We start from the raw sequence: 26592 nt of genomic DNA on the forward strand, positions 1-26592 counted from the left end.
ATTCATGCATCACGTTACTAAAAGCTAGGCCTTCTAACTCTTGGTAATGATTATGTGAATGAAAACAAAGACATGAGATACCAAGTCAAAATAATTGCACATAGAAGTCACATTTTTTAAGCTACCTAATTTACTGTGAATCTGGAGGGACACAAGGAGCTGGAGAGAGTGCAAAATCCATCATTTATAACTCGCCTAGAACTTGTTTTTAAGTAACATATTAACAGAGGAATTACAAAAATATCTCTTGTTTATTTCCTGAAGGGAAACAGTACCTGAAGGGATATAAAGTAACAGGCAAGTCTACTTGAGCCAAACTGAAAGCAACAAACGGATAGTCACCTGGCCGTAACTCAAGGGCATGCAGTACTAAAAGTTCATTCAATGGTGATAATATAATAGAATCTTCTGCTGGTGGAACAGCTGTGTTATTGATACTTGCATTCAGATTCACTAGAGAGAAATAGATTTGTTTGTCAATGACAGGTTTTGATCATTATGCAAGGAAATAATAAGTGAAAAATGGCAGTTATCGCCAGTTACAAATTATCTCAAAAATGTGATATGCCCAAATTAAATATTTAGGCATACCCCTTGCTTTCATCTTAAAGCACTGCAAGGTTTTAACACACTATAAAATACACTATTTCAAACAAATAGTTATGATGAAAATATTTAAGTATGCATATTTCTTCATCAGTGTCCCACCTACTGAATTCTTGAAAGTATTCCTCATGTTAAAGACAGCAAATTTTGAAGGAAAACCATCGTTCATTACTTCAATTCCTCTACCCCATGCACAATCAGTAATGAGAAAAAGTTTTTCCAAGGCAAGATAACGGACTCCTGTACACAGAAATTACAAATTTGTTACAGATTTGGGGGTTATTTTTAGATTTTGTTCAAACGAATAAAATTTAGAAGCAAATTCCCTTGATATCAATAGATCAGAGCAGCGGATATGCTAATATCAGTAATCCAGTTGATAAAGGAAGAATTAACCATTAATTGCATGGAGCATGCCGGATTTGTGCCAAAAGTGTACTACTCTGTTTTGTCGAGTCTATTTCAAGAAACAACATCCTCAGAAATCTTAGACTGAAACACAAAAACACCTCAATCTTTATCTTCTTCCAAACAGGTGTGATGTGCTACTGAAAATAGTACAGTTTTAACTTGCAAGTGAATTAAGACTTATAAAACAATAAATAAAATGTTCAGTAATGTGCTTTTGGTGTGACTGAATAAGGCATCTGGATAAAACTGAGAACTATAGGAGAACACTAAATCAGTTTAAAAACATGCATGAACTTTAGAATGATGCTGTCATCAGATTATTTGTATTCTAGACATACAAAAGTGCCATATATTTTAGGTCTTGCATGGCAAAACAAAAGCTTTTCACGAGTAAAATTAAGTATTTAGATGCTTTCATGCACAATTTATTAGTTCACATTTTGCCCTGTCTCTATATTTCTCTGAATTTCAACTGTATTTTTGTCGGGTTAGCTTTATACTGTGTGGTACACTTGTTTCATTATCCATTAACTGAGGCGCAATCTGAATTCATGCAGAACTGGATATACCTGAGAAAACTTACCCTCACAGGATCATCAAACTAAACAAAAACAAGACCCAAAGAAATGCAGTAGAAAAGCTCAGTCTCATACTATTTAGACAAAAATATCTTTACAGACCTTTAATGCTGACTTGAATTAACCATACTATAGGACACTTTTAGGCTATAGAACAGCCAATAGCAAAAAGGAAGTTATTTCACGAAGTAAGACATACACTGTCTTTCAAAAGATTTTCTCAGTACTCTTCCTTTATAAATACATATAAACCTTCACCATACAAATAAACATGTACAAGAACATATTTCTTTGTTTTCCCGAAAAATTGTATAAATTGTACTATTTTAAGTGGTCTCAAAAAAAAAAATTAAAATAATGACTTTTTTCTATCATCACCATAATTTGTTCTTGGATCTGACTGTTAAAACATAGGCTACACTGTGCTTACCTCTTGCCTTAACCAGGGCAATGACTCTCTCTCTGTGTTTCTTACGGTTTTTTTTTTTCTTCTCAGTATTAACCCTAAATGCTGCTGTTAGCCATTACTGCATCTACAAATCCACATTTTTCATACTTCTTCAGCTTGAAATTCTCCACTTCTTTAATTTGCTCCAGAGCAGCTAAACATACCAAGCATTCAAAATGTCACTGAACAAACAGCTCCAACTTTTACTTTATAGCCATATTTGTTAATGTAGTATAAAGCTACATAGTTAACTATGATTTGATTTTCTTGTTCTACTTAAATAGATTAAGCAAAACAAACAAGCAAATCTGTAACCAAATAAACATCTACCTGCAAAGCCGCAAGGATTTAAAAGCATATTTGTAGGTAAACAAATATAAATGATATTGTAAGATTTGCGTAACCACGTAACAGGACTGATTCAACATACAGAACAAATCATAACGATTCTGTATTGTTAATACAGAACACTTCTAACCCATCACTTTTTCTGTGTGGTGTCAAGGAGTTTCTCACACAACGGCAGAGGGGAATGGTGTTTGCTGGTAGCTGTCACGCAACTCTTAGTATGACCTTATATGATGTTTAGGTATTTAACAAGTTGTTTTGCTCATGGGAAAAAGGTTTCAGATGACTACGAATGGGGCAGTAAGTATGGAGGGAATAATGCATCCCTAGGGACCTGTACCACAGATTCTAATATTGAAAACACTGGACTGTTTTCCTTGTACCAGAATTCACAGAACTGCTCAAACAGAGGTCTTAATCATCCGACATAAAAGAGCCATTTCAATTCTACTTTTTGTGAAGTGGTAAATTATGTGCTCAAAATGTTCTAGTGAGCCAGAACTCAGAATTTTGAGTAATATTCCAAAGTGTGATGATAGGGTAGATCAATAAGATAAAGCACATAACCAACTAAGATAATACACCACCATCTACTACAGATATAGGTGTAAAAATGCACATATATTGATTCAGTAGATGTTTATTCAAGCACACTGAAATTAGTCTTTTTTGTGATAGAAACAACAGAAAGAAGAGAGAAAGCCTGAAGCTACTTAAAACTTATCATGTCAAATCCTTTCAGCACACACCAAACATTGTATTTTCAGTTTGTTGGTTCAAATTAATATTCTCATAGTGAATTATGTTTCAGGAGTCCCTTTTCTTTGAAATAAAAGGTAAGTTTTCAAATTCTTGTTAGACATTAATTACATCTTCTGTATTTTAATACCTAGCTAGCTATAGGAAAGTTACCTTACTAGCTTTTACAATAAATGCAAAATTCTTGAGAAACCACCCACATCTAAAACCACTAACACAAACACTGACAATCAGTCTGACATCCAATCTGTTTCCAGCCTACAGCCACAGAAATAGAGCACTGCAAATTCCAAAAAAAGATCACTAACATTTTCCCTAGTTTAAAGTACTTTTAAACTTTTTTTATGACTCAGACACTTTGCCCCTGCTTGGTTCATCCTTCCTACAACTCATCAACACACATAATTAAAATGTAACCACCTAAAGTTTCTGTATTGAGGTTTTCAAAGAATATTAAGGCAACAGACTGTCACTGAAATTCAAGGCATTGAGTTCTCAATAATTTTCTAAAAGCTCACCTTTAATAGCTATAACTGTAATGTGATGACATCAGTGACAACAACTGAGCCGTATGAGTTATGTGTTGATTTCCAAAGAGCCAGTAACAAAAAAATGTTAGGATATTAAATCTCTCAGATAAGAGAGAAATGAAAAGCAAAAGGAAAGAAAAAAGATTTGAACAACATAGGTGGAGTTCAACATGAATACCATAAAACACCAATGCCTATGATAATTCAAAATTCAAAACATTTTTGTGACATAGCATAAACATATGGTTTTAGTGAAACAGTAATAAGATGTTTGAATAATTTGTTCTGTGAACTGCAAACTGCAAAATACCAGGAAGATTTATCACTCACAGAATACAGTTTAAGGGCTTGGAAGTATTAAAACCTGAAAATCAGACTTTATCCATTAACTCAAAGCAATACAAAAACTAATACTACTACAAATACAAGCAAAGTGATGAAGTCTGGTAATGAAGATGATGAAAACAGTACACTGAGTAACGCCAAGTCCTGCATCTGGGTCGGAGCAGCCCCATGCACAAGCACAGGCTGGGGAACAACTGGCTGGAAAGCAGCTTTATAGAAAAGGACATGGAAGACCAGGAGGACAAGTTGAACACAAGCCAGCAACGTGCCCTTGCAGCAAACTAGGTCTCCAGCATCCTGGGTTGTGTTAGAAAGGGCCTGGTGAGCAGATCACAAGGGAGGTGATCCTTCCCTTTTAACTCAGCATTGGTGAGGCCACAGCTGGAGTATTGTGTCCAGTTCTGTGCTCCCCAGTACGAGAGAGAGAGGGACATGCTGGAGTGAGTCCGGCAAGGGCCAGAAAGATGATTAAGGGAACGGAGCATCTGACAGACAAGGAGAGGCTGAGACAACTGAGACTGTTTAGCCATGAAAAGAGAAGGCTCGGGGGGATCTTAACAATGTGCATAAATACCTGATGGGAGAGAGTAAAGATGGAGCCAGACACTTCTCACTGCTGTCCAGGCAAATTAGAAGGGGCAATGGGCACAGATTGACAAACAGGACATCCCATTTAAACATAAGAATTTTTTTTTTTTTACTTGGAGAAGGATCTATCAAACATTGGAACAGCGTTTCCACACAGGTTGTGGAGTCTCTGGTTTTGGAGATACCCAAAACCTGGTCCCTATGTACCTGCTGCTCAATGTAGCTGATCCTGCTTTTTGCAGAGGGGGTGGATTCAACAGTCTCCAGAGGTCCCTTCCAACCTCCATCATTCTGAGATTCCATAATATTAAAACTCTGAATCTTTTACTGAGTATTGGAATAACCAGCCACTTACCTTTTATAAACTACCAAACACATGTCAAATTATTCAAGCCTCTGTGGTATGCTGCTTTTAAATCTTTAAGAATTCAGTTACAGCTACTCCTCCTTATAGTCAGAACCTGCACCTGCCTATGTTGTTATAACTTAATTAAAAAATATATATATAAAAAATATATGAAAGCATCAAGAAAAATTAAAAGGAAAAACTGTATTGAGTTTATGTGGCAAGGTTTTGGTAGTGAAGTCTGTGAAGCACTGACGTGCAAAAAGATGAAGTGAAAAAAAAATTAGACCATCTATAATAAGGAGAAGAACAAGCAATGAAGAAAGAATAAACTCTAACATAATAACGGCAAGCTAAAATATTTCAGTGATGACACACTCGGAATTTCAAATCCAAATGATAAATATTTTATTCTAGGATAAGGCATCTGAAGATTTAACTCCAAAAGAACTATAAAGATCTATGCATATGGATCTTTTATGATAGAAAAACCTTAAATTGCACAGTGCCAATTCTACCATCCTGTCAAAATCTTTATAATTTATTAAAAATTTTAAAACTCCACTGCTGCTAAAATGGAAATGATACTGATGATTACATCTTTTCAGTTCTTGTCCTCAGCAATGATTACTGAACCTAAAAAAATGGACCTGAAGGTTTTAAATAAAAACGCAGAAAACAATAATCTTCTTTTGTCCAGACCAACTGCAACCACAACTTTGCTCTTACTCATAATTCCTCATGCTATGACACTGATATCTTTTTACCAGTTTTAGTATGTACTGAATGCATGAAAGACATAGGATACTGAAACTTAAAGTGGGGAAAAAATCCTTTAGTTCCAAGACAGATGATAGCTTATGAAGTCTTTTCAACTTCCTCCTACCTACTGTGTTTCATTTCAGAATCCAGCACTATCATACAAAAAAGAAGGCTTGCTCTGTCAATGAGGTAGCATACTGAACGAGTGTTCATCAAAAACCTGTATTGTCTGCCTTGAATTGGGTCTTTGCAACCATGTTTGACAGCTGAATCATAAAAACAATCTTCTGTGAGCTTTTTTAAGCTTTGGGAAGTAATATTTAACTCTACAGTTCACCTCAAATTGTCTTGTTCTTTCTGATCAATACATCAGAGTTTTCCCTGAATTAATTAGCACTTTTATTTCATATTTACTACTGTTGTATTTTCACTTTTTAAAAAAGGATTTTGACTGTTCACAAGATCTCTATTTCCCACAAATGTTTCCACAGAACACACAGACTTGAAAACAGAAGAGGTGAAAATTATCCAAAGTCACAGTGTTTATCCCCCATCCAATCCGCAGCCATTTGAATACGATAACACACCTTTTATATATACACAGCTAGCTGCTAGCTAACCATAAAAGACTAGCAGCTACAGTATACAGTTTCCAGGGCCCCACCGTCACTGGAGGCCACTCAAATTATTGCAGGCATTTTTTCTAATAGTTTAGAATGGCTAGGCCTACTAAGAAAAGTGACTACTGATAACATGGACAGAAATTATTCCTACAATTTAAAAAGAAGCAATGAAACAATATTTGGATGCATATATAGATATATTATCCAGGTACAACAGAATGATATGAATAATCACATAAAAGAATTCAGTTTCAATTGTAAAAATTAAATTTACCAAATGTTACTTCTTTGAATGTGCTATGAGGAATGCTATTGCAAAGAGAACACATCAAGAACTTGTTTGATTTACAGAGGAGATCTAACTTAGGAAAAGTTAGAGAAATTATTGAAGTTTCACTACTGAAAATACTAAAATAAACAAACACTGTAAGAAGTATGAAAGGTAAACATTTATTTTCATAATCCTATTATGTGTTGCTCTGTTTTTACTTTGCTCTGTATTCTTCTGCTTCCTTCCCCAGTCTCCCCCTTTGTCTGTTCCATCCTGCCCAAATGTAACAGATACGCATTTTTATATATACATGTATGTGTACAGAAATGCCTGTGTCCTTTCTAAACTTGTTGCTAATATGCCTGATACAAGTTAGCCGAGAACACTGCTATGAAGAGAGGTAAAAGGAAGAGAGGAAAACATGCTCTATACACACCCCAAAATAACGATGCTTGCCCAGCTTTTCTTCCTCTTTGGATGACAGGCAGAAGGCACAGATGCCAAGCTGTGGAAGTCATTTTCCAGTGATGGCATCTGGCTCTTTGGCACACTCCACTGACATTTGTGTTGGCTCCTTTGCCATTGCCTCTGGGTTTGTTAATGGGTTAAGTTGATGATAGGATGTCTGCTCCTGGATGCCACATTTCTTTTAACTCACCTTTGATTTTATTCAATTTCTGTAAAAATAAAGGTGCTCTTCATCCTCCTGAAATCTCTGTACTTCAGCTGACATATATAATGATGTAATTTAGGATAGTCGTGTTGTGCTAATGGATAATTTGGATAGGGCAAACCACTTCTTTGTATATTTTACACTTAAAAATTATGTCTGCCAAAGCTTATTAATACAAACACTTTATTCAAGGACACTGTTGTCTTTTGTGATCTTAAAAAAAGAAATAAAACTCTGAAAGTACTGTTACAATGACAAAAAAGAAGCATTTTCAAAATCTGATTATATTTCATCATAATCCCTTGCTTTGTGTTAAAAAAAAAAAAAAAATCATAGTATCCTTCTCTATATATTGCAGGAAATGTTGATGGAACATTTATATTTTAAAGTAACAAGTCAATAAACTGCTTTAACACATCACAGAAGGTAACTCCAATGGGCTTATCTCACAACAACGTGGTTTCTAGTTTAGAAATATCAGTTTATATGACAGTAATTACTAAAACAGATGGGCAAGGTGCCAAAAAGTGGCATCACATTGACAATGGGCTGAATGCAACTGGGAGCTGTGGAGCAGAAAGGAGCTATGCCAGATTGTGTGGCAGCTGAGAATCTCATTGGTGACCATTTGCTGTGCAATCTCAGACACATCTAAAAAATTATGCATTCCCCATTGATTTCATGCTAAAATGGTAACAAAAAAAACCTCTGTCTGAACTTGAACACAGTACATGCTGACAAGTTCTTTCCTTTGAGTACTCAGGATTTTCCTTCTTGCACTTCCTTGTTCCGATCTACCATTCATAAGACTAGCTTCACATTTTAGATCAATATTGTCAGAGGTTACACTAGTGGCAGTCAAAACAACAGCAGAGGTCTGCAGACAGAATTAACCAACAGATTCAAAATATTCCTAAAACTTAGCCAGGAAAAAAAAAACAAACAAACTCCACATATTATTTCTTCCCTTCAGGAAATCCATTTTAAAATACTGGCAAAATATTGATAAGCAGCACTTTGCTAAAATAAACAGAAATAAAAATCTAGACTCAAAAGATATATGATCTCTAAGATGACTAGAAAAATGCAAAGCAAAACCAGAAGTCCTTAATTGTATCATGTTCCCATCTGAGAGATTTTTTGGTTGTTTTGTTTTTTTTTTCCCGAAAGTTAGTTCACACAAAACTTTCATTTAAATCTTTCTGCTGACCAGTCAACCACTTATATCTTAGAAAAAGCATTTTTCTAATTATTATTGGAATTGGCCATCATTACACAGAATACTAAACAAGCTAGCTGAGTAGATTAAGATCAATATTCATATGAATTATTCTCTTACAGTAATTAATAGCTTTCAATTGTTAAGACTAGTACAGTCACAATAAAGCATTATCTTCAGTCCAATCTGATATCTAATGTTATTTAGATTATGAACAACTTTTAATAAAGAAATCCTTTGAATAGAAAAGGGTTGGCACTTCCTTCTGAGTCTCTCAACAGGCTATTCAGGCGGGTAGCCTTGCAATTAATCTTAGCAGTTCATTCATTTTCCAAACATACTTGCCTATTGACTCCTACAGAAAAGTGCTCATTCACTCACTTGCTTACATTAATTATACATAGGAGATAAAGCCAAGGAAATCTGCAAGACACCAGAGACTCCATTAGTTTTCCATGTAAATTCCAAATTTGTTTCATGTAAACAGAAGGAGGCATATTATTGACACTGGTAGGTTCCTGTCCAAACAGTCTCCTGATTACCCGTGCAAGTTAGGTTGATATCACATCACCTTTCCAACTGTTACAGCAATTCTTACAGACCCTATACAAACCTCAACAAGAGATTTCAGATGTTTTATCTGCCTTTCAGAATTTTGGAGGCAAGGAAGAAGCTGTATGACACTGTAAACTTCCATCAGACTTTTCCAGCTTAAGCATTTATGCTCGGTAAACTACATTTACTATACATGTTAAACTACTATACATACTATACATGCTAAACTACGTTTGGTTACCTTGGACTAACAACACTAGAAATAAGTGAAGAAGGTATGAAAAGGTTAGTGGTAGGACAAACAAAAACTAGGGGGGCGGGGGGGGAAAGGACAAGGCAAAGGGAAAAGAGCAAGTTAATTGCAGTGTAGAATAATTTTGATTTACTTGGACTTCTTTACATTGACCTCTGACTGCAACTATATTTCCTCCTGCTTTTTTCCTCCACAACACCTCAAAAGTTGCCCAGAGATGAACTAAACAGTTATTGTGCAAACTTGACTTTTGTCCCAGTTCCAACAAAATTTGATACTTCTCCAGCATCCAGATTTTTCCTGAAGTGATCTGAATTCTTACAACTTAGCAAACATGTATAATATATTATACACTTTGCCCAAATTAAAAAAGTCTCTTCTACACGTGCCAATATACTTCATGCATGAGGCACAATATTTATATTGCATAAATTGAAAACAAACTTCTTCTTAAAGGTAGGACAACATCGGTCTGAGGGAAACAGCTGTAGGTGTGAACAGAAAAACCCTATTCTCACTTGAATCACAGCATGCAGACAAATAATCCAATTTTTGTGCGCATGTGAACTTGGTACTGTTTCACAGAACATAAATTTTGTCAATTAAAAAATATGTCAAAAAACAATTAATTTGGACGTGGATTTGGAGAGTAATTTGCATATATGTGTGTATATATACACACACATATGTATGTATGTATATATGTACATATGAAAAAACCCCCTTACATCAATTTTAGCTTTCTGGAAAGGGAAATAATGTTTGCTGCCTTTAGTCGGTTAAAAGAAATTAAAATAAAGTATCATTAAAATGCAAGAATTAACCTTCAGCTAACAAGATAAACCTCATCAATACAGTGAATTGTCCATTAGCTTAAAAAGAAAAAAAAATATATCCAAGTACACAAAGAAAAACATATATATGTACATATATAATTCTGTAAATCCACAATTAAGTGTGGTTAAATTTAGGGGAAAAGAAAGTTATATTCAATCTGTATTTTCTCTAATACTACCAATTCAGTCAAAAGAACCACTTAAAAAGAGGAAGAAACTAAATATTTCAAGCAACTGCAATATAAAAGTGGCAAAACACAGCTTTTGAACTTCTGGCTCTTAAAGGAACTAGGTGTACCCAGTATAAGATGGGAGACATCCATCATACTGGAAGATGAAATTCTTACCTGAAGAAAAATTTGTGCTCAATAATTTATCAATGATGATAATATCTCACTCAGTATTGAGGACCTGATCATTTCAAAGCAAAAGAAGCTGTCAAAACGTCTCCTCCGTTATGAAATTACACCAGCCTCCAACGTCTCTTGAAAAAAATCAGTGTGTATAAAACTAGATGGTACTATTCCATTACACCAGCTCTTTCTTACATAAGGTGACCTGCCGTCAGTATAAGTGCAACAAACTCACTAGCAGTTGCAGTAGGTGAGCTCATAATATCGTCTTTGCCATCAGCTCTGTTTTGGGGCCCAGTGCATGACAATCATGTTCTGTGTACAACAATGTGCTTGAAATAAACAAGTCTCTCTTCAAATACCTTGCTTTCTCCTAAGAAGAAAGCATGTCAGATGAGATAAAAGGCCACTAGAGCATACACACTCTTATAACTGAAACCTAAAAGTAACTTCCTTCCATTTGTGGGGGAAGATGCAGCAGGGTTGGTGATGCCATGCCACCACCTCAAGAGCTGGCAATGTAATGCTGTCCTGTTCAAGTTGATAATTATTTAGTTAAATCAAAGAATTTCTTTAATGACAGTGTAAAAGACTTTGATTTTTTTCTAAAATAGTGTTTTAACTTTGGATCATCAACCTTGACGATGTTCCTTAATGCTTGAAAACAATAAATGAAAAACTGTCAAAAGTTGTGCATTATGCAGATCCTGTGGTCACCATTAAAGATTAAATATGCATGAACTGGCGACAGAGAGCTGCGCTACAAAGCACAAGACACTTGAAAATTCCAATTTAAGTGAAGCAAAGATTGTGTGAGCTCTTATTAATTCTGTGTGTTAAGGAAACAATTTCTAATTAGAGGACGTTTCTGTTAAGAAACTGAAAAGTAATGTATTATATAATATAAAACCCACAATCACTGAATATAGAAGTGAAGCTTCTCTACTTGAAGTATACTTAGTGCAACTTACTCCATGAGAATATATAAGTCAGAATCAGCCATTTTGAAAACCATTTCATAGCAAAAACACGTTAATATCAGTTATTGTAATCTATCTGGTCGATAGTTACTATAACCCATAGCTTCACACTTAACTCAAGAAAATCCTTAAAAATACCAAAACTCCCTAATGTAAATAGACCCAAAGCAAGAGTGGTCTGAATCTAAACATAGGCAGTTGTCACTACCAAAAATAAAGGTAAGCAAAGGGGTTCTGCTAGAACTGTGTTGTTACAGCATGGTGTTGGGGTGGGGGAAAGGCAAAAATCACAGAGAACCCACAAGAGGAGGAGACAAGGAAACACCAAAAAGAAAAGTCCATTTTAGAAATTTTACCCCTGGGAAAAGGTAAAGAGAGGGTTGTGAGCTGAGGGTTGCCGATAAGGAGCTACTATCTGTGAACAAAGAAATTACCTTTTGGTAACTTTTTATTCCTCCGGTTTTCATCAAAATAGGACATTTACCTTTTTTGTTAATTAACAGGAGAGAGTCAAATAAGCAAATGTCTCTATTTTCAATTTAACTCCTAATGAAAGAAAGATGCAACACCTTGAGAAATTCTGGATGACCACTCAAGATAAAAAGAACATCAGGAAGATTATTAAAAAAATCAACAAATTCTTTGTTTATTCATCTGAGATGAAGCATTAATTTAGAGAAGGCAAAGCAGATAGGGTATGTGACCTTATAAAAAGAGAGTAATTCTTCCTTTAAAAGGAGGAATGCTTTAAGTATCTAGCCTTTTAGAAGGCATTATAACTTCTCTGAGGTATGAAGAAAATGTATTTGATTTATAGGCACTTGGTGCAGTTCAAGGCATTCTATGACAGCAGGATCTACTTGTGGCACCTTGTCCTTATAAGGCATCTATCTTTCTTGACTTCCATTCTCACTATCTATCTATATTGTAGACTTATATAATCTCCCCATTTTTTTTCCTCCTTTACGTTCAGCTATCCCTCTCTCTTCTCCTTGCTCTATTGACCTTTTGCAATTCTGAAATTCTTTCACTGACATATTTGTCTCTTCTTGCCTTTAGACTTGGTTAGTTACATCAATGGATCCTATATCCTACAATCCCACTGACAACTGTGAATCAAGCAAGCACGTCCTCTAAATATGTCACCGTTTGTAAACGTTTCTGTAGCAACTAAAATGCAAAATATCACATGACAATGCCTACGTATTTTTCCACCGCTTCAGAACCACACATTGTAGCACTGGACTCTTTAGTGCATAGCTCTATTTGTATTGCGAAGCCTAAACTTATCTAAGATACAAGCAAATAATTTAATACAATTATGCACAATAAAGCTACAAGAAACGCCTTTATCGGCAACTTCACCTTTGGATTCTGGTGCTTACAAATGAAGGAATGATAACTCAGCTATCTTTATCCACAGAGGAGGAAATGAAAAAGACTGGTGTTAAGCACAACATTAAAGAAATAGTGTCTGTTTATGTCATCCACCTTTTCTTCACACAAATAACTGTTACACGCTAAACAATGAGAAAGTCCGAGTTGTAAAGCAAATCACCATGAAAATAACTCTACAGAAAAGATTTTGCTTGTTTTGTTTTGGCTGTTTGCTTGTTTTTAATTTAAACCAGTAACTTGTCTTTTTGTTTTTTTTTTTAATTCTGAAGTCCTCTTGGTCTGCTCTCTTTTCTCTTTCTGTGAACTTGGATAAATGCTATAGTACTGATTAAGTTTACTAACTCTTACTAATGATGGTAATAGACATCACTTTCTTTTAAAAAAATCTACCTTGCTAATTATAACCTGTAAAAGCACTCATGCTATTTTATTAAAACATGAAGAAATACAATTCTACTGAAAGCCATTGCTCTTCTGCTTTTGCCCAAAAGCCACCAAGAAAACCAGAAACAAGGCAATTATTTGCATGTAAGAAGGCAATAATCTAAATGGAATATCCACTGTTTAATATATAAAAAGTTATTAAAATATTAAAATGTAATCAAAATTAAAATATTTAAATGTACTCATTTGGTAATTACAACAGATTTCACATATGTAATGTACGCAAATGACTGGCTTTTTATTTATTTATAAATAAATATGTTAGCATACACCAATGTCATCTAAAAATAGATTAAAACAACATAAATTAATCTTGGTACAATAATTTTAACCATCAGCTCAACACAACTTTTAATTCGCAGTACTAATAAAAGGCACTAGAAATAATTTATATATTGTTCACCTGTAAACGAGTATACTTAAATAAAGTGCATTACATTCTCATCCATTCAATTAAACACATACTCCATTCATATCTAAATAAAGATAGTTATGCACTCATGTGAACAGTAGGATAAAATTTTTACATTTCTATTCATTTTATGTATTTGAAATAGATTTGTGTGACACCTAAAATTAAGGATCTTAAAATGAGTAATACTGCAGTACTTCGGAGCACATGCAATACGATCACAACGTTAGACAGGCTGACCTCAGTGGAATAAAGTCTATCAACAAACAAGTGTTTTACTGAATCGTATTTCATTTAATAATACCTGTAAATGTGACTCCAGTAAAGCTCCAATATCTTGCACGCAACTAGAAATGCAAAGAGACATTTTCAAAAGCCAGGGCAAATGCTATGGATGACTTTCCCTGGCTTTCACCAGGCACTGCCATTAGAGTGCTTTAGCTTCCATTAAGTTGTCACTTCCCTGTGCTGCCAGCTTTTCAAGGGGGACAATTCGTTCTGACAGAACCATGGCCTGTCACATACACTAACAGTTCAGTAGAAATGAACAGGAAAACCCTCAAAGCTGAGGGATATATTAGTGATTGGAGCTGGCATATATATTGCTTATATATACAAAGCTAGGTAATTAATAAGCTCTAACCTGTCCACCCTAAGTACCTCATATTTATTTGCAGAAACTTAATTCATGGCATACAAATGTAAAACACACAAAGATGTTCTTTCATTGGATTTTGAACTTTACAATTGTTTAATTAGCCTTTATTGATTATGACAGTTTTGTAACAACATCATCTAGTTCATACATATTTTTAATACATAAAAATTGCCATACTGCCTAAGTGAAAAGGCTCATCTAGTCCAGAATCATAGCAGCAAACCGTTAGGGAATGAATGTAAGAAATGCTATGTGGACCACAGCACTTGTCCTCAAAATATAATCTTGCAGTCAGTGGCTTCTGAGCCTCCTGAGCCAGAACTTGTATACAGATCACTGTATATACCAGCCACTATTTGATCCATCCTGTTTGAGCCCAAATAAATTCTAAGTTCCATAGTTATGGCCCATGTAAAAAAAAAAGTACTTTGTTTTGCTAATATTGAACTTGCTGACTGACAATATCACTGAGTACTAATTCTTGTACTGTGAAAACATTCCATCTTCTTCAAAGCATTGCTGATTGTATAGGCCTGTCTTGTCACTTAGCTGTCATTATTCCAAGCTCAAGAATCCTAATCTATTTAAGATTTCATCCAATAGAAGCTATTTTGTACTTCTTGTTATTCTTGTCACCTTCTGTCTCAGTACCTTCTCTGTTTCTACCTATTGGACATATGGGTGGCCAGAAATATACTTGCTATACAAGACACAAATACATGAAGGATTTCAGCATTACAGATCTCTGCATCATTCCAGTTTTCTATCACAGAAATTATGATTATCAGTCTTTAACAAGCTCGTTGTACTTTAAGCTTTAGTGACAACAGTTAATGAGTTATTAATTATATTTTATCCTTGGCCAGTTTCAGCAAAGAAACTTTGTACAACCTGAAGACAAACAAATTAATTAACTTACTTAACTAATATTCTGTCTCTTTACAAATATGGAAAAATGAAGCATTAAAGAGAGCAAATGGTTTTCTGAAGCAGAAGTCAAAAATACAATTATACATAGAATCCTCACAAAAATAAGCCAATAAAGTATTTTCCTCTTATAAATCCTTATGAAGGCTTTTGTCCTTTCTATCTCTCTCCTACTACATCCATGTTCATCTCCCCTGCTGGAACTCACTGGCTGCCATTGTGGTTTACAGACCTTCTAGAAGTTACTCTACTGGGCTGCTGAAGGCAGCAGTAGGGCCGCAGAAAAGAGAGTACATGATGTCAAAAGAGAAGAATCAGAATATTCAGACACTTAGGAAAGAAGTGACACTGGTATGCTAGTGGTAGCAACAGCCAGAGTGGAGACAGAGTTACAGCCAGCTGGCTGAGAAGAAAGGATGACAGCCATCAGATTAACTGAGAACAGCCAGGAAGTCTTGAATACCACCACAAGAGAGACTTGGCCCATCATTAAGGACAGAACAGAGTCCATTAAACGTTTTGAAGGACATAAGCAGGACAATTGTAAAAGGGAAGAAAAATAAAGTAACTAAAATTTAAAGGGCAGAGGAGAAGACATTTTACTAATTCATGGGAGGTTATGATAAAATCTAGGTTAGAAAAATATTAGACAATATAAAGGTACATAAGGAGAATACCCAAGAACGACTAGAGGTAGGTATGTGAGAGTCTAAAGACAAGAACAAAATAAGAGATGCAGAGCTGAAGTAGTAAAAGGATGGAAAATGAAAAAAATATTAAAATGTTGATTAAAAGTTTGAAATGAGGCTGATTACTCAATGAGAAAATGAAACATAAATAAATATTACTGAAAGAAAAAAAATATTCAGAAATGCATCTTCCTCGCTAGACAAGTGATTAGGTAGTAGAAAGTCAGTATTCCAGCAGCTGAAGACTCAAGATTTAGTGAGAAATCTTCGGGGGCTGGGGGTGGAGGGGGTGGAGGTGGGGGTGTCATTACCATTCTTATTTTCTAAACAAATAAATTTTGGAAGTTCAACATTATTTTTGAGTCTTACAATACTCTGATATTTATTATGTCTTTTAATCTTTCTTTTGGAAATAGAAGTTAACTAACTACTCAGCAATACATGTTTCTTAACATATAGTAGAAGGGCTTCACCACAATCAAAATAAATTGTCTCCAGTTGTGTTTGCATATCAGTATTCTTGGTTGTACAGTTATTGGATGCCCCCAGTATCACCATTAACATACCAAGTGAAGGGACATGTAGTTCTCTGTTGTGGAGATCACTCTAACAGCAGACATGACCATTTAGAAGGTCAATTGTTTAGCAAGTTTAGCATAATCTTTATTGGCTTCTAATTATTACTTTTAGCTTTACTATGTTTTGCTTCCGTAATTACAATTTTGAAATATTTTAAGATTTATTTAAGATGTCAAGGTGCAGACACTCATACATCACCAATCTTGGTGATTTGCTTGTATGCAACATGAAGCGATAAGCTGTATCTGACCTCATACAATACTTGGGCTAAAATAAAATTGTACAAACTGATTATTGTCAAAATTCAAATTATTTAGAATGGACAGAAAGTGAAGGAGATTTTTTTTTGTTTGTTTAAAAAAGACAGATTAAGTTAGCTGGTGCCACTGAACACTCAAAATTACATTTCTGTTATTACATAGACACTCTGACCCATTATTAACTAAACTATGCAGGCTCTGAATCAGGCCTTCTAACTCCCAATGCCCATTATTTTTTTCCCCAATAAACAGCCACTACAGGTTTGGATTTTTGTCAGTTTTGAAAACTCAATCTTACTAATAAGGTTTTTAGGACAATTCTGTTTAATGAAAATATTTTTTGAAAAGAGTTTTAACCTGAACTGCTCTGAATTTTTTACACATATGTCCCAAGATAAACAGAATGCTTCCATAAATCACAGAGAAAATTCACCTGTTTACTTCCCTGTTATTGTTAATATTAGGACTTGTAGGACAGTTGGACAAAATCAAGGTTGAGTGATGTCTTATGCTGCCAGATGGCTGGGCTATTGAGAACCAGCATCAGAGAACAATTAGTCAAGTTTTCATTATGAGTAAATACTAAGTACAGAAATATGCGGTTGAAAAAATGAATTCTGACAAAGTTGTTTGTTGAGTAGCAAGCAATAAACTGTTTCTTTTTTTTTTCATATTTTTTCTAAAGTGCTTGTTATATTCTTTAACATGCCTAATAGCTGCATTGAAAATAAAATTTATTTATTAACAAGCACTATTTTCAATCTTTGACAGGCTCCCTGCCCTTCCCCCCAAAAAAAACAACTTTCAGCTAAGCTCATCAATTACTCTTAACACTCTAAATAGTTGGCAATGTTTACACAACATCCTTTCAGAGTTATTCAGCTCGATCTTGCAGCTCATTAAAAAGATCTCTATTTATTTGCTGTGTGTTACAGTTCTTAACTTTGGCACAACACGCAAAAAGGAAGCCAATTTTACTTTTCCCTGTGGTGTTAATTGGTAGAGCATGCTGCCTGCCTCTTCATTAATTATGTCAATGTGTATGAAACTTTCATTTTCATGACGGTGTATTAACAAAGCTTTGCAATGAGGCTGACAAAAAGCCAGCAAACTCCAGTTTCAAAAAAGTGGATAATAAAGGGTAGCAATGGTCAGAATACAATATTTGTTTAAAAAAGCAGCTTTTTTCCTCCTTATCCCTTTCAGATACCATCTAAAGCAAGCACTTACAGAAATAAACAAGATCAACTTTGCTGTTGAAAGTAAATAAATCTCCATACAATGCACAGATAATGGATCTGGAAACACTATAACTTCACAGGACACGAAGAATGAGAGAAGGACCTCTACTCCAGCCTAAATGGTTTTGCTCCTAAGACCATTTTCAGATAATTTACTGATCTCATCCCAACAAGTGTATAGAAACCACTCACTGCTTGATAGCTCACTAAACAGTGGGGTTTTTTATCTAAAGACAAAACTACCATTACCACGACAAAACCAGACATTGTCCATATGAAATTCTTCTGGGTGCCTTCAGCCTGTTTCTGTTTAATAACTACAAAGCTTGGTAAAAGAGTGACACCTAGCTTTTCTCCCTCTTTTTTTTATCAAACAGAAAAAATCTCAGTCAGATCTCAGTAACTTCAGAAACAGCATGCAGAATTTAACTGCACTGGGGAGACTGCCTGGATATGGAGACTTAAGTAACAAGGTATACGACAACCCATATCACTTCTTTCTGGAAATTCTGAAATGCTAAGCTCAATTCCTTATTTTAAGAGATGTAAAGCATTACAAACTATAAATGAAATATATTAAGAAGTTCCCATCTTACATTCTTGGAATTACATCTTACAGTCTTGGAAATCACAGCTAGAGAAGCTTTCGAGTTGCCACTGAGGCTGTAAATGCTACAGACAAAAGTCACAGACACAGGTGCCTGTTTCTCACCCCAAACCTCTTCTGACCAATAAAAAGATTCACATTGCTAATACCTGTATTTGAAGGATTTAAAAAACAAAACAAAACAAAAAACAAACACAAGAAACCACACAAACAACTGAATTTACATTCCAATCTATGATCTAGCCCCTTTCCTTCTATACTTCTCTCTGTATAAATTATTAGGGATATCCTTAAACTAGTTCTTTGGAGTAGGACCAAGTAATAAAAAGAGAAGAATGTACTGAAAAACATTTCCTACAGTAGGCTTAAAACAACAAACAAAAAATAAATTTATCTGGACATTGAAAGCATTCATCCTTCAAACGATTCTAGCCAGGGCAATAACAAGGATGGGATGAGAGGGACTTTCACTCTAGGGGAACATACACTCACATAGGTGAGTTAACAAAACTGGAACAAATATGCCTTCTCCCTGTCAAATGCTCTTGGCACCAATGAAAAAAGCTAACTGCTTGTCAGAAGACCTACCACCCAGTGAGACAGGTGAGGAAGAACTGCAGCTGCCAAATTACCTTGCCTGTTTAACTCTGAATCCAGACGTCCTGTTGAACCTTAGAACATCTCTCTTTTGCCAGTTTTCTTTCTACTTTCCTCCTCTACCTTCCCAGTATCTATTATATTAGTATGTTATTTCTCTTAGGCTAGAAGTTTGCTAGTACACAGACTGCATCTACCTGCGCATCTACATGGTCCAACGGTTGGACCAATAGGACACTCCCAAACCACCATATGTTGATACTTTTAATAAATAAATTTCTTTAGGTACCTCCTTCCATACTCAAGTCTCCTCAGAAATACTATGAAACATGAAAAAAAAAACGTTTACTTGTATGAATGAAATATAGTGTAGCCTAGCAGAACTAACAGATTGTCTTCTTGTACTTATGCTTTCTTATTCTCCATTTTCTCCTTCTTTACATATTTGACCTCTCCATCTTTCCTTATTGTAACAGCACTCTCCTGGCATCACTAACTCCCTGCTGTCATTGTCTTCTCCTTACTCAGTTTCTCTTAATCTTTTACTCCCCTTTCTCCTCTTCCATCAAGTTTTAACTGACTTGCCCCATACCCATAAACTCTCTTGAACTCAGACCCATTCCTGGCTTCAATTCTTCAAGTCAGTCCTCTCAGGATCCTCCCTCTCTTCTCACTTGGACTCAAGGCACCATTCTTAGCCTCCTGCTCAGTACTACAGATCTGCTTATATCCCTCCCATTATTTGACAGATGCCTCACTGCTGGGGAGGTCTATGTTCTCCACTGTTCCCAACAACCTTTTGTCTAGGCATTTCGTCTTCCTTTCCTGTCTCGTTGTTAAGTCCCCCTCCTATGTAAGTTCCGAAGTCGTTTACAAACACCATGTTTCTTTGCTCTTACCGCCATAAAAACTACACCAAAAATTTATGTTTCTTTGACTCTTATCATTTCTTGCTTCCAGTCAGTTTGGAAAAGCTATGACAAGGATGCATCATGAAACATTTCCTACATTGTTACTGCTTATCTTCAGCAGGAAGCAGTTTTGCAAACACACACAGAAACTAGATTTGGACTATAGGAACACAATTGAACAGCCACATCTACTACTCTATAACTGAAACAAGACTTAGGAATAAAAGAAATACTCTCGAAAAGTTTGCACCCTAACTGCATTTCTTCTATAGAACTGTGGTAGCTGGCTGCAACAATATTATTCTAGGAATAAGTTTTGAAAATAGGTCTCAAAATAAGGCACCTGCTCCTATTTCTCTCTAGGAGTACCTGACATATCAAGAGTGTATCGTACAGTGTTAGCTATTCCCCTTTAATTTCCTGTGCAGTTCTTATTTGTTATTTCTGTCTAAAATACTGACTTTGAATTAAGAAATGGGGCTGTGCAATTTCTTGGAAATTTGACTATGCTGATATTAATTAGAAACTGTAAAAAATACTATATGGAAATTTTAGAAGAATCACATACCTAATGGAAAGCATGTGTGAGGGAGAGCAGCGAAACTATTCAAAAAATAGATTTATAGTCATTTTAGCCAGAATTCATCAAAACGGAAAACTTATATACCAAAGGTAGCTGATGGACAACTTTTTCTCTTCCATATGGATATTTTTTTCTCTGTCACACAGATAAAATGTTCTTTGTCAGCAGCTACACTACCATGTCAGATTTTATACTTCACTGAAGAATGTTTTATGTTCAGCAGCTGGCACATAAGTATTCTCATGCAGTTACTGCATTTCCACACTTTTCAGTTCTACAGGGTTAGACTTTGTTTCCTTATGTTCTATCCCAGCTTAAACCAAACAAAAACATCCTAAAAGAAAAAAGGAACTCAATACAGCTTACCTATTCCCACATACCATCAGCCTTGTCAAATTTTTTTCAATGACATATAATTACATTAAACATCCACAGCTGTGTAATCCAGAGCTTGTAAGACCAAAATGATCATTCAATTTCACGTATAATACAAAATATAAGATATTTCTAAATCAATTCTTGTTCAAAATAGAGCATATGCTTTGGGAAAAACAAAACCCCAAAATTTTCAGAAATGCAGTAGTAACTCTCCAGAAAGTTGCATCAATACTTAATTTCTCCCAGTGCCAAAATATTGTAACCTTAATTTGTCTAGTTTTGATTTCTGGGTATTGGCTGTTGTTACACATTTTTTGGTTCAACTGAAGAAACCTCTATTATCAGAGTTGTGTTCCTTGGTAAATATGTATCAATTGGGAATCAATTATCAACACTGGTCAAGTCAATCAAATAGCTTTCTTTTCTTTAAATCATATAGTATCTCTACATCTTTCACTGTCAAGGACATTTCCCAACCTACTAGTAATTCTCATGGAGTTTTTCTAACTTTGCAATTTATAAACAGTCTTCTTGAACTTTCCTGTATGACAACTGGACACACTACCCAACAGAAGTCAAGCAGTCTGAATAAAACAATTCTAAGAAGTCAGTTGCTTACACATCCAAGAACTGCATCATCCCTTCTGGACCACATTACATGGAACTCATATTCCAAGGCTCCACTGAAATAGTAAAAGTCCCTACTGATGGGCTATATTCTTTTCTGCTACATATATAATTTCAAATGATAATTTTTAAAACAGATTACTTGCTTGCAGCCAGTTTATCAAGTGATTCAGTTTGTTATGACACAGCCACTACTCCTGTATTTCCCCTTCTCTGCTCTTTTTATCATCTACAAACTTCAGTCTGTGATATTATGTTTGTATGTCAGTCAGTGACAAAAAATGTTGCACATACTAACCCAATTCCACAGTCCAACACTGGACTGTGGGCAGCTGGTACACAGACACTACACTTCTCAGTCCTACAATAGAGTCAGAGGTAGTATTAGCTGTGGTACTGTACAGACTGGAAAGGATTCAAAGCTAGTTCATATTCACCGTGTTAGCAAGCAGTGGGCTGGAATCAAAGTCAGCACATAGCTGCAGATCTATTTGGTCACCAAGGCCGAGCAAAGCAAAGCCTCAGTATTACACATGCAGTCATTCAGATTAATGTAATTCATGCACAACATGCCTAAGCAATTTTCCTTCCTACAGAGATATAAAAAGGTTTAAAGTGTGATATATATTCTGTTCAATATATGTGAAAGAAAAATGCTACACAGACATCAGCATTATGAAAGGAATATTACTTCTAGTGCATTTGAATTATTGTGCTAAGATTACACTTTTTAATTTGGACAGATCACCTCTCTCTCTCTTCTTACATCCACTCCTGCTTTCCTTGCAAATGATGTCTTCAATGGCACATAACTGGGATGCATCTGGCACTGTCTGTTAAACCCCCACAGGTCTAAAAGTCTACAGCAATACCCTGTATTTGGACATATGTGCACTAAGTTGTGCCTGTTTGTACTGTGCCATATCCCCTCCTCAACTAAGATCATAAAATTTTATTTCCAATGTGGAGGGAAAAAGAACAAAGTGCTCTGGATTCTGGGAATGAGCCAACAGGAAGTGCTAAATGAATAAAGACCGTCTGCAAGTGTGCCCTAGGGACTAAACTGTTCATGCCTATGACACACTGCTTCCAAGTTGGGATTCTGATTCTAGTTCCAACAACTCATATATCTTCTTGCTTCAACTGTTATTAATATATTAATATACCATATTAAATAACCAGACCTCTAAATAAGTTTTTTTACCTTTTAGTTTCTAAATTGAAAGAAACATATGTAATAAAACAAATAATTGCTACTATATTTGAAAAGAAATCACTTCCAAGTTATTTTTATTTATTCTAAAATGAGTTAGCAATAGACAAAATAAAACACGGTTATCAAGCACAAGGAGAACACTTTCTCAAGAGCACTTAAAAATCATCAGTGTCCTCAATGTGTTTGAGCTAGGTAAGCAAATAATAAACACAACTGATCTAGACAGACCATTTGGTTGCCCCTCTCACTCCTCAATGCCTTTCTCTACCCTAGCTCCCAGGATGAGCTATACCTGCAACTTTTGTCTAAACTGTTTCTGTAAACTTTTAGCACTAGAGATTTTACCACCTTTCTAAGCAACTTTCTCCAGTTTTCAACCGCTCTTCCATTAGAAAGTTCTTTCCGCTGCTGATCCTAAACTGACATTGCAGCAAAGTAAGCCTACTGCACAGTGAATACAGAGAAAAAGTTGATTACTTTCTTATTTGCAGCTGCTTTCTATGTAGGTAAGAACTATTATAAAGTCCTTGCTCAGGCTTCTCTTCCCCAGCTTTTCCCTGTAGGTCACATTTTCCAGAGTTCTGATGCTTCATGTTGCTCTCCTCAGTACTTCCACGGTTTAAGCCACTTTCTTCTTGAAGCCTTGTTCCCAGAATATTGCCCTGGAGCAGAAGCTTCAAAAATGCTGAATTTTTCAACAGTACAGTTTCATAGGCCTTACTGATGTTTATTCTGTTTTTGTATAAAAACTATGGCATGTGTATACCTTTTTTGCAATAGTATGGTATCTTTAATATGTTCAATTTCTGATTTACTAGAAGCTAAAATCACTGTACTGCAAATTACTTACCTACAGAGCCATTAAGCATTTATATTTTCACAGCTGAATATTTTTAAGAGTAGACCTTTTAATTTGCCCTTTGTAAGGTGCATTCTGATCAGTCTCCAACTCATCAAGGTCATTTTTAATTTTCATAGAATCATAGAATCATAGAATCGTTAAGGTTGGAAAAGACCCTTAAGATCATCGAGTCCAACCATTAACCTAGCACTGCCAAGTCCATTTATACCATGTCCTCGAGCACCACATCTATCCATCTTTTCAATACCTCCAGGGATGGGGACTCAACCACTTCCCTGGGCAGCCTGTGCCAGTGCCTGACTGCCCTTTCAGTGAAGAAGTTTTTCCTAATATCCAACCTAAACTTGCCCTGGCGCAGCTTGAGGCCGTTTCCCCTCATCCTATTGCTTGTTACTAGGGAGAAGAGACCGACCCCCACCTCGCTACAACCTCCTTTCAGGTAGTTGTAGAGAGCAAGAAGGTCTCCCCTCAGCCTCCTCTTCTCCAGACTAAACAACCCCAGCTCCCTCAGCCGCTCCTCACAAGACTTGTGCTCCAGACCCTTCACCAACTTCGTTGCCCTTCTCTGGCCACGCTCCAGCACCTCAATGTCCTTCTGGAGTGAGGGGCCCAACACTGAACACAGGACTCGAGGTGCGGCCTCACCAGTGCCGAGTCCAGGGGCACTGTCACCTCCCTGGTCCTGCTGGCCACACTATTCCTGATACAAGCCAGGATGCCATTGGCCCTCTTGGCCAGCTGGGCACACTGCTGGCTCATGTTCAGGCGGCTGTCAACCAACACCCCCAGGTCCTTTTCAGCCAGGCAGCTCTCCAGCCACTCCTCCCACAGCCTGTAGCGTTGCCTGGGGTTGTTGTGACCCAAGTGCAGGACCCGGCACTGAGCCTTGTTGAACCTCATACAGTTGGCCCCGGCCCAATGATCCAGCCTGTCCAGGTCCCTCTGTAGGACCTTCCTACCCTCCAGCAGATCAACACTTCCACCCAACTTGGTGTCATCTGCAAACTTACTGAGGGTGCACTTAATCCCCTCATGCAGATCATCAGTGAAGATATTGAACAGGACTGGCCCCAACACTGAGCCCTGGGGAACACCACTCATGACCAGCCGCCAACTGGATTTGACTCCAGTTTTAAAGGTATGCTTGCAGGTCCTTTCATCTTGACACTCTCAGGGAATTTTTAAAATATATTTTGTATTCCATCATTCATGTCAATAATGAAAATACTTAGCAGTAGTCCTAAAATGACATTTTGTAAAACTGTTCCCAAAACATTCATCCGCTTTGACAGAAAGCTATTTACAGCTACTCTTGGAGTATGGCATTTTGTTGTTTGTTTTTTTGGTGGGTTTTTGTTTGTTTGTTTGTTTGTTTTTAACAAGATGTTTTATATCCATGTACAATAGGCTTATCTAAGCTGTATTTCTGAAGGAGGAACACCACACTTGTTTATTAGACCTTGCAAGGCAGATTGTTGCTACTGAAATACCTCTACACTGACTTTTAAAGGTAGATCTAAGCTCACTGTGCCAAACTCCAAAACAGATCCAAAATGGAAAGCAGACTAGCATAGTTCTGTATCTGATCTAGAAAGTCCACCTGTCAGAATGGAGAACTGCAAAAAAGAGTTACACATGTCTTTCACAGTATACTTCAAAATTAGACTTGGAGGATGGGTGTGGGGGGCTGTGCCTATCCCATTAAGCTCATTTTTACCCCAGAATGGTTAATGCTTAATGTTTTTCTCAATGAAGAGACAGTAATGAGCTAACTGCATTAGCCCTTCTTAGATGTCAATACTAGGTATGTTTGGCCAAGTACATACCCTGTAAAAAAAAAAAAAATCAACTGACATGTCTATACTAGATCAAAACAGAAGGGGAAAGCTTTACCCTCACTGAGTCAGGTGAAAGAAAGGCTGTGATTTGACAGAATGACATCTACATCTCCAAAGAACTGAAGTAATCTTTTATTTAACGGTAGATGCATCAAAACTATATCCTGAGTAATTGGAGACTAGTTTTATGAAGGAAGATTGAACCCGCAAAGGACTCCAAGAGAATGTATAGGCAAGCTGGTATGCTGCACCAGAACATAGTGGCACTGAGATGAACATCATAAAATGCAGGAAAGGTAAAGAAACAAAACCTACAGCACGATGCAACAAGAAAGCATTTACGCACAGCTGAATATAAGGAGACTTCCATGCCACCAGAGAAGTTGGCTGGACAGGTTGAAGGCCAGCTTTCATAGAGGGCAGAGCAAATGTATTTTGTATTCAGACAACAGTCAGGCAAGATTACAAATAATCATATGAGATGAGAATAAAATTTCAGGATTTTTTTTTGTTCTAAGGAACAGTTTTTATACATTGTATCTGTAGATTAATGTTCCTGATACTTTGTCTTTTTCTTCCCCACAGAGACCCTCAATTGTTACAGTAAAAACCAATTCTTTCTTACATCTTGAACTGTTATGTACAGTGCTTTGGGCTAAACCGAGAGTTGTATTCCTTGTAGGTTTTTAACACATTAAAAATTAAAATGTCTACAAAGCAGTGGAACATACCTTGTTGATATGTTTTCACATGCAATGTGTGGAAATGTAACGTTCTATTATTATCCTGTTCCTTGTATTCTCTCTAACTTCACATAACATTTTGTGGACACTCTAGATGATGATACAGTTAAAAATACTATGTTCTCCCCACTTTGGGCA

The 26592-nt window shown here is 36.1% G+C and overlaps 1 protein-coding gene across 2 annotated transcripts in view; it reads right to left on the reverse strand.

Annotated features, from left to right (window-relative positions):
* Nucleotides 1–26592, reverse strand: part of RBFOX1 (RNA binding fox-1 homolog 1) — a gene marked incomplete at both ends in the record, with an annotated part of 1359850 nt that overhangs the window by 311414 nt on the left and 1021844 nt on the right. The window lies entirely within an intron of this gene.

Source organism: Platalea leucorodia (assembly GCF_965183815.1).
Source record: "Platalea leucorodia genome assembly, chromosome: 5".
Taxonomy (NCBI): domain Eukaryota; kingdom Metazoa; phylum Chordata; class Aves; order Pelecaniformes; family Threskiornithidae; genus Platalea; species Platalea leucorodia.